The 13,754-nt window shown below is 41.2% G+C and overlaps 1 protein-coding gene across 2 annotated transcripts in view; it reads left to right on the forward strand.

The window, feature by feature from the left end:
• Positions 1 to 13,754, forward strand: part of TMEM108 (transmembrane protein 108) — a 342,003-nt gene that overhangs the window by 5,419 nt on the left and 322,830 nt on the right. The gene's annotated exons all lie outside the window — the stretch shown is intronic.

Consider the following 13,754-nt stretch of genomic DNA (forward strand, 5'->3'; position numbering starts at 1 on the left):
GGACCATATTCACTCTAGTGTCATCAAATGTAATCTCATTAAAGTAAATTGAGTTGAATCCAGCTAAACAGTCTGAATTTCTGCCCTTGGCTGTGGAGATGAGTAAAATGGTCATGCACATACCTTTAGCAGCTCTACTAATGCAGTCAGCTATTTTGGGACCATAATTATACCTCGAGCATCACATTACAGAATTTACAACATTAATATTTCTTGAGCTAACCCTTAAATTATTCACAAGGTTCTAAATGCTGATCTCATTGACACTGCAGTTAAAACTGGAGTAGTTTAATCTTATCGTAAATAGTGAATTTGTTTGGGCTTCTCCAGGTGTATGCTTGTGATTCTCCCAATATAGGGAACTGTCACATGGTTGCTGGCAACTTTATGGGGAGTCTAGACCCAAGCTACCCGTGATGAGTTTATTTAAAAGGAATGAGCTCATCTAGGCAATTAATTGAATAATGAGCACTTGAGCCTGATAAATAGCTATCAGGGCTCGGTTGCAGGGAGGTGCTCAGAGAGGAGCTTCCAGTGGCCACAGGTCCCAAGTAGAAGGGCTGTGCTACCCCTGAGCCTGAGAGGAGAAACTTTACTTAAAGTTTATTTGTATTTAATAAAGCAGAACCCCATCAGGGTAATTGTGTCTTACATGCTTTTGGACTATGTGGAGTTCTCAAGGAGCCCTGAGACAAGTGAAACTGAGGCAGGGAGTGCCAGCAGCAGCACATTAGATCAGCAGGGGACACTACTACAGAGCAGGCAGGCCCTGTAACAGGCACTAAATTAGACATGAAAGGCTATGCAAATGAAGAAAAATAATGCTTTGCTTCTTCTCCCCAAAAGAATGAGAAAAATGAGAGATGAATGAAAGAGAGCCATCTCACCCATCCTCTGGGATTTTTCCCTATTGTTCAGTATCAGAGGGGTAGCAGTGTTAGTCTGGATCTGTAAAAATCAACAAAGAGTCCTGTGGCACCTTCAAAGTGGGTATTCCCCCACGAAAGATTATGCTTTCATGAGATAGGCTTCCTAATACCACCAGCCTGTTAGCCACTCAAGCACTCTCCTCTGAGCTGTGCTAGCCCTGTCTTCGTCTTGCAGATTAGCAACAACCTGTTTCCCAGTCCCTGAGTCCCTTTTGAGCATTCTCTTGTGATATGCAGCCACTGGCAATGGCTACTCAGAGAAATCCCAGACCCTGTATAGCGAAGGAGCTATGTACCCCAGTTTACTGCTTTTACTTTAAATCACTGGTCCTCTGTGACATATAGCACTTGTACTAAAACAAAAGAAGGTTTATTTAAAAAAGAATAGAAATTCAACTAGAAACAAGGGAGAATGATGGAAACAAATGGTTTTGATACAAAATTGTAAAACACAAATTAGAATCTACACTTATTAAGACTTTTCTTAGCTAATAAAATAGGTTCTCGCCCATTAAAGTTCAATCTGTTGCAGATCTGGTTGGCTTTTCATACGAGCCAGGATACAGTCATTCATGAAACACCCCTGGTCAACAAGACGTCTCCTCCTCAGTGAATAGATGTAGAGTGTCTTTCTTCACCCTGTGATATACTGAAATAGTGTGTTGTTTTTATTCACAGACTGGGGGATCCTGTCTGTTATAACGTTCCTTTCTCCTCCAAGTGGTTTTGAGTGTTTGCAGTTTTCTTTGATGGTTTTCCATTGACTGTTCTGAGATGGGGCAAGGGTAGACAATCAAACCTTTCATTGCCTCACTGACTGACCAGGAGGGGTGACAACTTCCTCCTGCTTGAATGGGCCATCACCAAGACATATGATTCCCTGGTGACTCACTTTTACTCCAAGACCATAATAAGACATAGTTTTCAACATGGTTACATTATTCCTTAAATATTATTCATGCACACATCTTGCAATGATTATGAATATTGATCAGTTACATGCTGTCCTTCATAGATAAATACCATGAAAGTGGTGTACTACGTGTAGTGGGTTTGTCAGGTCAGAGACAGGAGTTGCTTGTAAAGAACAGGGAACCCTTTGCCTCTTGATACCAATGGGCCTCTCTGTTACTGTAACAGGGTGGTTTGCCTGTGGGGCGGAGGACCTGGAGCTAATCCAGCCCTGATTCCAGGATGAGCCACACTTTGGTTGAATTAGGTGGTCCCCGTATAAAAAGAGCAGGAAGTTGTAGTAAAGAACAGAAGCTTAGGAGGTTGCAATTATGTCTGTAGAGAGCACGAAGGTGCCTTGCAGGGGCTTGAATCAGTAGGGAAAAATTTGAACAAGCAGAGGGAGGGTGAGAAAGTTGTCCACGGAGGCCTGGAAGAGACCCTCACTTGGTCTATTTGGGGGAAAACTGTAAAGACCAGTTGGGCTAAAGACTGTGAGCTTGTGTTTTATGTTATTTTGGGTTAATCAGGAGAAAGAAACTGAACTGAGCTTCAGGCCTAGAGGCCCTGGTGTACTAGAGGACTCAGTAAGGTGGGGATCCTAAAGAGAGAGGGAAAACAGAGGCAGGGTGCTGTAGACTGACTTTTGGGCACGAAGAGGTGCTTGCGTGGTGGTCAGCTCTGTAACAGTTACAAATGGGTATAACTTAGAGAGAATGTGGGGCATGTTGGAATTCTAAAACTAGAGCTTTTTTCAATGTCTCCTCTCTTTAAAATGGGCTGCACTGAAATCCCCCAGAAGCTGGGGATGACTGAAATTTCAGTTGGAATTCTGTAGCTTGAGCCTATCCCTAACATCAACATAACCTGTTATGATTTTGGATAACAGCACAAATATTCCACCCCAGAAATATTTATTCCATTGGCATCCATTTTATCCGCAGGAAGGCTTTCTGCATTGACTGGATCATTCATAAATAATTAATAATATTAAAGTAATTCTTTTCTCATTACAGATGAGCAGGGATCCTTGTTTTCCAATATTAAAAAAAACAAATTCTCCTAAAAACTCCCCATAAAAATCCACCTTTTTCTGCTATTAAAATGAAACACTGAACTTTAGTTTCCATAGCTACAATATATATAGGTAACAATTGAATACAATATTTTATTGTTACAATGGAACCCCGTTTATCTAATCTAATTAGAACTGGGGCTGGATTGGATAATAAAAAATTCAGATAATATGGGGGCTTCAGCCCCAGGTGGCATGACTCGGGCTTCAGCTGAAGCCTGAGACACACTGCTGTCAGTGAGAGCCCTGCTACTCGAGGTGTGGTCTGTCAGCCCTGGTTTGGTTAATACAGAGAGCCGGATGATGGTGGCTCGGATACACAGGGTTCTACTGTATATGTTTTTTCCCCCACAAAATGTAAAAACTAAAGATTCTCTGTAAAAATGCATTTTTCCGTGGCAAATGAATTTCTAGGATCTCTGCAGATAAAGTACGTTGTGTGGAGCTTTTTTTTTTTTTTTAAGTTGTGCAGAGAGTCTCCTTGAATTTCTGTAGCAGAAGAGAGAATGCACAGACAGTCTAAGTCAGTGGTTCTCAAACTTTTTTTTTCACCGACCACTTGAAAATTGCTGAGGGTCTCGGCGGACCACTTAATGATCTTTCCAAATGTTGTTTGTACCATTATCTAATTATTGTAAAGCACTTTGGATAAAGCACTATATCAGAGGTAGGCAACCTATGGCACGCGTGCTGAAGGCGGCACACGAGCTGATTTTCAGTGGCACTCACACTGCTCAGGTCCTGGCCACCGGTCTGGGGGCTGTGCATTTTAATTTAATTTTAAATGAAGCTTCTTTAACATTTGAAAAAACCTTATTTAGTTTACATACAAAATAGTTTGTTTATATATTATAGACTTTAAGAAAGAGACTTTCTAAAAATGTTAAAATGTATTACTGGCACACACAACCTTAAATCAGAGTGAATAAAGGAAGACTCGGCACACCACTTCTGAAAGGTTGCCGAACCCTGCACTATATAAAAAAAACCTTAATAATAATTAAAGGGGTTTTTTTGTTCTACAAATAAAAGCACAAAACACATATTTTAATATCAATAGTCTTACCTTTCTAATGTGATGGATATGCCCTCTCTCCTCCGCCGCTGCATCCCCCCGAGCTGTGGTTAGGAAGGAGCAGGGTCTTTCCAGGCACCACCGCCCAGGCACACACCGTAGTCCACGAACCACCTGAATGGAGCTCGCAGACCACTGGTGGTCACGGACCACAGTTTGAGAACCTCTGGTCTAAGCACTTATCTTCATTACTGGGGTAAGTTGACCTAAGTTATGATACTCCAGTACATAAGTCAACATAGCTTAGGTTGACTTACCCAGGCGTTTTCACTGTGCTATGTCGACGGGAGACGCTCTCCAGTCAACTTCTCTTACTCTTCTCGGGAAGCTGGAGTACCGGAGTCAACCAGAGACTGCTCTGCTGTCGATTTAGCTGATTTAGTGCTCTGCCGTCTTCACTGGACCCGCCTTCACTAGACCCACTAAACCGACACCCGCTGCATCGATTGCCACAGCATCGGTCTACCCGATAGTGAAGACAAGCCATGAACAAGGAGTCCAAGCTAGTCAGATTGAAGATAATTAATTGTGGCAAGAGTCTATTTGGCTTCATACAGCAGCCCCCTTTAGCTATTCCAGAGATGATGATAACCACCAGTGCAATGTGATGTGGTGTAAAACAAATAAAGACAATGATCAACTCATTTATGATCACTTGCATGACTTTGATCTTTTGAAGCTTTTTGGTTGTAAGTCTGTTCGTAAACTGTTCACAAACAGGAAGCCAGTAAACCGCAATTCAATGAAAGGACTTAAGCATGTGATTACATGCTGTGCTGAATCAAAGCAATAATGAGGGAAGGGTCAGGAAAGCCAACAGGCAAAAATCAAACCATGTTTTAATTTGTCTTTTCACAGTTGGAAGAAAAGAGGTTTTCAATCTTTGCAGGTGTTCCAAGAATCAGCAGCAATGACTGAGTGAAGTTCACCTAGGGAATAATGCTAGTGATGTGAGCTTTGGTGGCTTTTCGGATCCCTATTGATTTTAACTGGGAGTGCTGATTACGAAGCAGAGAGTGACGTATGTGCTCACAAACCTCAGGAATCAAGAGCAGAGGTGTGTGATGCTCCCAGGAGGCTAGTGCCTCCCATTCAGCTGGTGCATTATTTTAATTTGTAAAACCATTCCAAATGCCGTGTCAGCAATTGCCAAATGCATGAGAGATGTTCTTATGGGTTTTGGCTCTTCTGAGATAAATGAATATCCTCAGAACAGTGGTATTACAGTGGAAGTCCAAGATGTGAGTAACCAGATACAGGCAGAGACCAGGGCATCGTTCTCCACTGTGCTTTCCTAAGTGTAATGATAGAACACAAGTACCTCACTGGAAGAACTCTGAAGGGAGCATTTGTTTTTAGACTATATTCTGCAGGCTCCTGTGTATGAATCTACTCTGTAACAGTGACAAATTAAAATACTGTGGTCTATTTTTATAGTGCTTTATGAATATTATACTTTCTAGCTATTTATAATGCATTTCCCTCGAGTTTATAGTTGGGTGAATGTAGTGAGGTGGTCACCTGCTCCGGCCCTGAAGGGGTTAAACCAGCCCGGGGGGGGGGGGGGAAAGAGAAGAGGGAGGGGAAGGGGCTAAGGCTGCAAGAGGGCTGCTGCTGGGGTAAGCGGCAAGCCTGGGCTGAAAGGGGAAACAGCTACAGCTGGGACCATGCCCCAGTCAAAGCCCAGCTGGCCCTTATAAGAGGGCAGTGGGCCAGGCGCTCAGACAGGCACTCTCTCTAGCTTGCTGAGAGAAGAGGACCTGGCAGCTGAGCAGGGTACCAGAGTGGTGCACGGCTGGGAAAAGGCTAGAGGAGCTGGGGAGCTCCAGCCTGCAAACCCGCGGGCTGCAGGCCTTGTTAAAGGCCCAGGAAGGTACTGGGGTCACAGGGGGCAGTCCATGGGTAGGCAGAGGCTGCAGGTCCAAACCCTCCTTGCCTGTGATGAGTGGCTTTTACTCTGCAGTCTGCCCAGTGAGTGGGGGCTAGAGGGTGACTGGCAGCAGCCCAAGACTGAGGTGAGGTGGGGATAGAGGGTTGGGGGTTCCCCTGGGAGGGGAGACCCAGAGAGCTGAATGGGTACTGTCAGGGGGCAGCACCCAAGGGAAAGGGGCACTGGGGTCTGGGAGGGATGTGAGGCCAAGGACAGGTGAGACTTGGGCCTGCAGAGGGCGCTCCAAAGGCTGGAGAGCTAATTCCCTGGATGATGAACAGGAGATGCCACAGGGTGAGCTGTCACACTGCTACAGTGAATTAAAAGCATAAAAAGTGCAGAAAAAAAAAAAGGAACCTGGTCTAAGCATTTTGTAGTGGGAGCTAGGACACTACAGCAGCCCACCTGCTTTAACTGTTTGAAGTAAATAATAAATGTCATAGACAAGGAAAGGTCCTGAAGCCTTCTGGAAAAGGAGAGGAATCCGATTATATGCATCTATTTATTTAATTAATTATTTTGATTCCTATACAGAGTTTGAGGCAATTACCAAATTTTAAAACACAAAATTAGAAATCTAAAATTTTCAGTGCTAAACTTTAGTACATCAATTTTTTTCAATTACAAGATTTTCCAATTAAAATTTTCCCACAAGAACTTAAGCCCATCTACCTATCCCTATAATACAATCTCACCTGAATTATTCTTCAGCCTCCAACCCACCCAAAATGTGAATTTGTTTTTTATTTTTACTGAAATTTCCACTATTTTTCAGGAGATAATTTTACCATTGGTGTATAGTGCATTGGACAATCTCAAACAAGTCATAACACAATTAGAAGAGGCTGAGAGAATGAGCACTGAAAATGTTATGAGGTTTTGGAGGGAGTAAAAAAGATTAGGGTTAGTTTGGAAAGAAGGATAGAGAATAAAAATAGCAGGGACAGAACCATTAATAAGTAGTTAGTACATGACCAAGCACTCTCTCAGTGCTCAGCAAATAATGGTAGAGACGGATGGAATTAGAAAATGACATATTCAGAACAGATTAAAGGAAATGCATTTTTATACAACATATAACTAACATATGGAACTCACTTCCTCAGGATGTTATTGTGGCAAATTATGAATATTGCACCAGATTGTTTTAGTGAAGAAAAGCTCATACCGGAGGAAACCTCTGCAAAGCTTCCTCCCACAGAGTTTCCTTTGGATCATTCCTTTTAGAGGATGAGTTTTCCTCGCCTCCCACACCCACATAACCCACAAATACCTTGTGATGCAGTTGAGGCAAAAGCCATTGATATGAAATCTGTCTCTACACATCAGCTCTGGGGACCCCTGTTCCTCACCCTTTAACTTCTTGGAAATGTGTTTCAATGGGAGCTGTGTTGCTACCGTCTCTTTAATTCACTGCTGCACCTGGAATCTATACAGGAGGTGGTGATGTGAGTGCTGTCTTAACTTTTCTGCAGATTCTCTGCTGGTGTCTTGTGTTGCAGAAAGTGTATCATGTGCATAAAGCCTCTGACTTCATGTGCAGATTCCTGATGCTGCAGCAGGTTCTGCATGGAAACTACGGGAATTGTGTTATAGAGGACACCTCTGCACAGTCAAGAGTGCTTTCCAAATGAATCCTGGGGCATGATTTGGTCCATGGTATGTTTCAAGTAGATAAAACATTTATGTTCATCTGCAGCTACACTGTAATAAATTATAGGGATCCATGTTGTGAGACAGATAGGCCTGCATATAAAAATGAAACCCCAAAATTGTGATTTTTGTGTGCATGAAGGAAAATACATTTACTGTAACCAAGATAAAGTCTAACCTCTTATCCAGACTTTGTGTGTCAAAAATTCGGTTCCAGGTTGAGCTGCTGAGTATTGAAATACAAAAGGATTGATCATTAGCATTTTCTAGTATATCAGTTCCTGTATTCCGAGGCAGGACATAAAATAGTTCCCAGACTTGCAGTGTTTGAGAATCGATTATGAAATCAATGGGATTTTTGACGTAGGAGGATCAGACCACATATCTGTATACTCAATAAAACACAGAATCTTTTTTCTTGTCTGAGGGTTTAATACACAGGGTATGTCTGTTGGATGTGTGTTCTCAAAAACAAGTCTCTCAATCTTTCAAGCCAAGCCCACTGTTTTGTGGCTCTATGCTCTACCTGAGGAATATTGCACTGAATTTTTTTTTATTTTTAACTTCAATTGCCTAAGCTTAGAACAAGATAGGACTGCTGATGGGTAAACTGTAGGGAATTCTGCTTCATCTCTATGCTGACAAGTTGAGTATATTAGCAGTCTGGCTTTCATTACTGTTCCCTTTGAATTTTACACACAGGAGTGGCATAGGGTTGGCAAATGGAGATACAAAGATTGAGAGAATCACTGTTAGGTGCCAGAAACTACAACATAACAGCATTCAGTAAAGAAACAGTATCTGATTTTTTTTTTAAAGGAAGTAGGATGGCATAAAGGGATGTTGTGTGTTATCAAGGCATCCAGAATTGGATTACTGTTAATGTTTATTGAATTAAATGTAGTTTTTCAAATGAAAAATGTACCCATCACTTATATCTATCAGGGATGAATAATCTACATATGGGTATTATCTGTTCATTGGTGTACAGATCCAGAGTCCTTCAGGGAGTATACCAAATCCATATGATGTCCCTGAAGCTGCATATTGCATTTGGATTTCCAAGTTAGCTGACAGATATGTAAAATCACACAAAGACCAACAGCTCCCCACTGACTCTGCATCTGAGAAGGTTCCTGTGAGGTGTTTTAATTAAGGTTTTTTATTTCTTTATTATGATGATTGTGTTTTAACTGCTTGTGAATCACTCTAGGGACTGAGGTGTGGGTGTCTCATGAATATTATTATGACAGCGAGTACATGGAATACATTGCACTTTTGGAAAATGAGACCACATTTATACACTTCTGATACATTCTTGCCTTTGTCTTGACTAGTTCCCATTCAAAAACAAATGATAAAGCTTGGAATTCTGATTTTAGTCTCTGAATGTTATCTTCCACTCTCCCCTATTCAGCATAGGTGACTAGCAGTAAATGTAATTACAGCCCATATTAATGTAAGTACATTTTATTCAGAGAGCATAATCCTGCCAAAAGTAGTGGGGTAATTTAGAATAGAATTCTACGTGAGGGTAAAGTCAAAGCATCAGTCTCTCAGGCCCGAATCAGCCCCTCTAGAGCACAGCCTGAATACTGGGGTGAATCTCTCCAAGGGGAGCAAGGAAAAGGGAATCCAACTCTTGTGACTATAGTGCAGCCTTTGTGCTCTTATGTGCAGATCCTCTGGCCCTTCTTTGGGCCTTCCTTACCCCCATCCTTGGTGTGTTGACAAATAGGGCTGAGAGAAAAATTTTGGTGCATAATTCCAAGGCACTGAAACTGAATTCAGGTCAAATTTGGTGAGTAGTTTCAGCTGAAAAAAATTACCCTGAAATTTGTGTGCGAAATGTCAGTGTTTCGTTATTACACTTTCTGAACTAACTATTTTGACATTTCATTTTGAATAGACAATTTGTTTAGAAAATGTCATTTTGAAATGACATTAAAATGAAATCTTGCATCTTTGGCTTTTCATTGTGGCAATTCTTGTCTCTTTCTCTTCTTTCCCTTCTAGGTCAGAGATCCAGAATCCTAAGAATCCAACGCATTTTCCCACACATTAACTTCCCCTCTTTTTATATCCCTTGAAGCCCCTATTTTCCAGAGAATCCATTTGAAGTTGAAGTCCATTCCTTAAACAGGAGAGGGAATGTCCAATGGCTGAAGCAGGGGAGTCAGGAGACCCAGATTATGTTCTTGGCTCTGCCACTGATTATGTTGTGTGAAGTTGGACAAATAATTTAATTTAGTTTGCCGGCTCCGTGCCTCAGTTTATCCAACTGTAAAAAGGTAATAATACCCATCTTTGCAAGGAAATTACAGATCCTTGGATGAAGAGGTGTTAACTAAGGGCAAGGAATGATGATGATTGTTGTTGTCTAGAGAATTTTCTGTTCCATAGGACTGACCATCCTGCCTGTGCCACCCTTCTGTCCCATGCAAGTCCAGAGCATGGGAGACAGGGACAGGCATTTTTAACTAGGCAACCTACATGGAATGAAAAGAAAAGCAGCCTGTATTTTTTTCTTAACAACTTTTTTGATGCAGCCAAATGAATATGTAATGTGCATAGCATTCATCCACAAGAAATCTAGTAGCTGTCATCCACATATGCCCAATTCAGACAGAGTCTAATCAGGTGCATTACTGAGCACAAATTATTTCAAATGCTAGAACAGGCAGTTCCCCTTCTCCTTTTTGAACAGATGAGGTGTGATGTAGGGTTATCAGCTGTGTTGATGCAGAATTTTATTCACTAATTATTCACTACTCCAGCTTGCAAAACCATAGCAAAAAATTTACCAGTCCAGACTCAAAAAAAAATGAAGATATTTGACTTATCCAATAGAATAATTTCTCACCCCAAGTGAGCAGGTAAGTTGAATTTTGTAAGACTGCCATGTGCAATAGTTACTGCAATAGGGCATATTCACATTGCACTGTAACTCAGCCAATGAAACTGCTCCAATGTGATAGTACAAGACGTAATACTGATAGTACAGTTTGTACCCCCTTCACCAACTAGGACACCACTTTTACCTGTGGCTAGTCGGGTGAGAGGAATAAAATGCTTTTAGAGTATCTTATGGCAGGGCGGTCTCTCTACAGATTGCTCATGTAGTGGTAATACCTGGCTTAGTAGGTGTCCCGTTATCTCCAGCATCTCTAACAACCAGTTACTTTCTACCAACTGGGTTATTCCTTTAGCTCAAGTGGCAGAGGCTTGTGCTTTTGATGCTTAAAGGCCCCAGTTGGATTCCTGCAAATGATAGTAACTTTGCGTATATGGTCACAGTTCGTCACACTACACTAATAGACTCCAGGGGCTGAAATTTAAAACTGCTGCCCCCACCACATTCTTTACATCTGTTGCCACTGTTTACTTTCCCAGGCAGTGGATCATGCTCAGGTGAGCATTTAATTGTCCCTTTGCCCCACCCACAAGTCATCAAAGGATAGAACTTTTGGAGCAGAAGGTCACTAACTATGAACTGTTCTGTGCTCCCTGGAGTCTTGATGGGTGGATGAAAACAACGTACAGATATTAGAAAATATCCTGTATCCTGATAGACTATAAGAACAATATAATAAGAGGCCATATGATGCCCTTGGGAGTCTCTTGGAAGGCTAGAAAATAGAAATTCACCTGAAATTAGTTAAAATAGGAATGACTTTGGCCTACAATACACCAAAATATTCTAGGCTGAATTTTGCCCTCAGTTTTACTGGCACAATTTAATTTACAGTGTTTGAAATGTGCCAGTATAATTGAGGGCAAAATTTGGCCCTATGATTTATACATTTTTTTAAAAAAATCCTAATTATGAATCACCTTATCATAAGCTGATAAAGCCTCAGCTGGAGTATTGTGTCCAGTTCTGGGTGCAGCATTTCAGGAAAAATGTAGAGAATTTGGAGAAAGTCCAGAGCCCGGACATGAGTCAGACAGCACCGTGTATAGATGGAAGGGGTTGGGGGTTGGGTTTGAGCCTGAGTCTGGGCTTACATTGCAGTGTAGACATACAATTAGACATTTCAAAGTCCACTATGGGACTTCCTACCCAGGATTGGGTCCAATGTGAGAAGGAAGCACGGTCCAGACAAAATGAGCGCAGGTTTGGGAATCCAAAGCTCTAATTCTGGCTCTGTCACTAACTCACTGTGGTACCTTGAGTAAGTTATTTCACTTTTCTGCCTCAGTTTTACCATCTGTAAAATAATACCTACCTATTTCATAGAGGGCTGTGAGAACTGATTAGTTAATGTTCATAAAGTGCTTTGTAAATGTTAATCTAAACTGTGCTAAATAGTAGTGTTTTTGCTCTATAAAAATTGTGATACACAGAATATGTGACAGAACAGAAATCAGTAACCTGGGAGGATTCTCTTCTCAAGTGAGCTTTGTTCTTTTCAAAACTGCTTTCAGTTTCTTGGCCAGATTTGGCTCTGATACTGAGCTGTTCTCAATGCCAGAAGAGGTAAAGGAGGTAAATGAGGGTGCTTTCAGCCTATGCCAGCTATCACCAATTGCCAAGCACAGCCATGCTGATGCCAAGTGTTGCATGTTTGACTTTAATAACAATTTGAGATGGTCAAATAACAGGCTCAAATGGAATGATGATCCTTGATTAAATAAATCAGAGATTAGTGCAGGTCTCTACAGAAAGAATAGATACATTGCCACCCTTGGTGTAAGGTAAAGAGCTGACCTCTGTATCTCTCTTCTCTTTACCTGGTGGGATGCCGGCAGTTTACTCTCCCCCACCTAATTCCCAAAACATTTTTCTTTTTTTTTATAGGGTATGAGACAAAGAAACCCCTTTTTGGAGGGAAAGAATACTTTCCCATGATTAATTTCACTGTGTCCTCTTTTGATATTTTCAATTTACCTCAATGCTTATAGAATTTATTTTATGGTCTCTCTCTAGGTTACTTGATCGGTAAGCTAAGGTGAATTCGAATCTGGTTATTTTTACTGTTTCATCCCTCACAGAACCCGTCTGTAATAACAATTGTCCCTATCAACTACCCAGTCCATTACAGAAAAATCTGCCCTAACAAGTATTCCTTTTCGGTCACTCAGTTTTGTTTACAGCTCATTAGCCACTTCTAGTAGTTTGATGGGGGCGTGATTTTCCCGGAGACCTCTCTTCCCACAGACTTGGAAGTACTAGCCATAATGAAGTACAGTCTGATATCTGATCACCTGAAGATACTGAATTCAGGTCACTCACAAATTAGTAACCAATATTCTCTTCTTTTAGGATTAAAACATATTTTGCTAATACTGTAAAGATTTTGGGAGAATAGTTTAATATGTGAAAAAAATTAACATACAACAGAGAGAGGACTAAAAAGTTTACTGTTTACTAAAAGGTACTACACAGGGCTTTTCCTTGGCCATTCCTACATGACCCTTCTATGGGAGTGGGGAGAGGCTGTATGAGGTTGTTGTAGAGCTAGCTCCACCGGGGGTGGGGGGAGGTCCCTTATGTCAAGTATACATGCCTGTTAAGACTTTAGGTTCAGAAAACTGGAGATTCATGTAACAGATGTAATGTCCTAGTGTGCATATTCAGTCAGTGTGCATAAATAAATAATTGCTTCATTTATATAAACCCCCACCATAAAAGTCTATCACTTTTCCTCTCTTGGTTTCTCTCTGTCTCCCCTACCTCTTTTTTTTGCCTCATCATATAGCTCTTTGGAATTTCTGTCTCCACCCCTCTGGCTTCCTCAATCTTCCTTCTCTTCCTGCCTCAGCTAAGAGTGGCTTAAAGGGGCTGCAGTGCAGTGACGCATCAGACACAATGATGCACTACCATTACTTTCAGCTTTTTGTTTAGTTTACAATGTAAAATGCTTTTAACCTAGTTAGTGAGCGGCTAACGATTGTAGACAGATGACTAATGATACGCAAGGCCTGTATACATTGCAGCAAGATGGTTTTAAACCACAAGGCCCTGACAATGCTTTTATATGTTGTTGGACTATTTTAAAAGCATATTTAAAGCATCAAAGGGATCCAGCCAAGTGTAATTGTTTAAAAAAATTAAACCTTTTTTCATTACTCAATAATTTGCGGAAGTGTTTTCAGAGCTTGAAAATATTATTCTCTAATGATCTTATATTTTTCCAT

Source organism: Gopherus flavomarginatus, chromosome 2 (assembly GCF_025201925.1).
Source record: "Gopherus flavomarginatus isolate rGopFla2 chromosome 2, rGopFla2.mat.asm, whole genome shotgun sequence".
NCBI lineage: Eukaryota > Metazoa > Chordata > Testudines > Testudinidae > Gopherus > Gopherus flavomarginatus.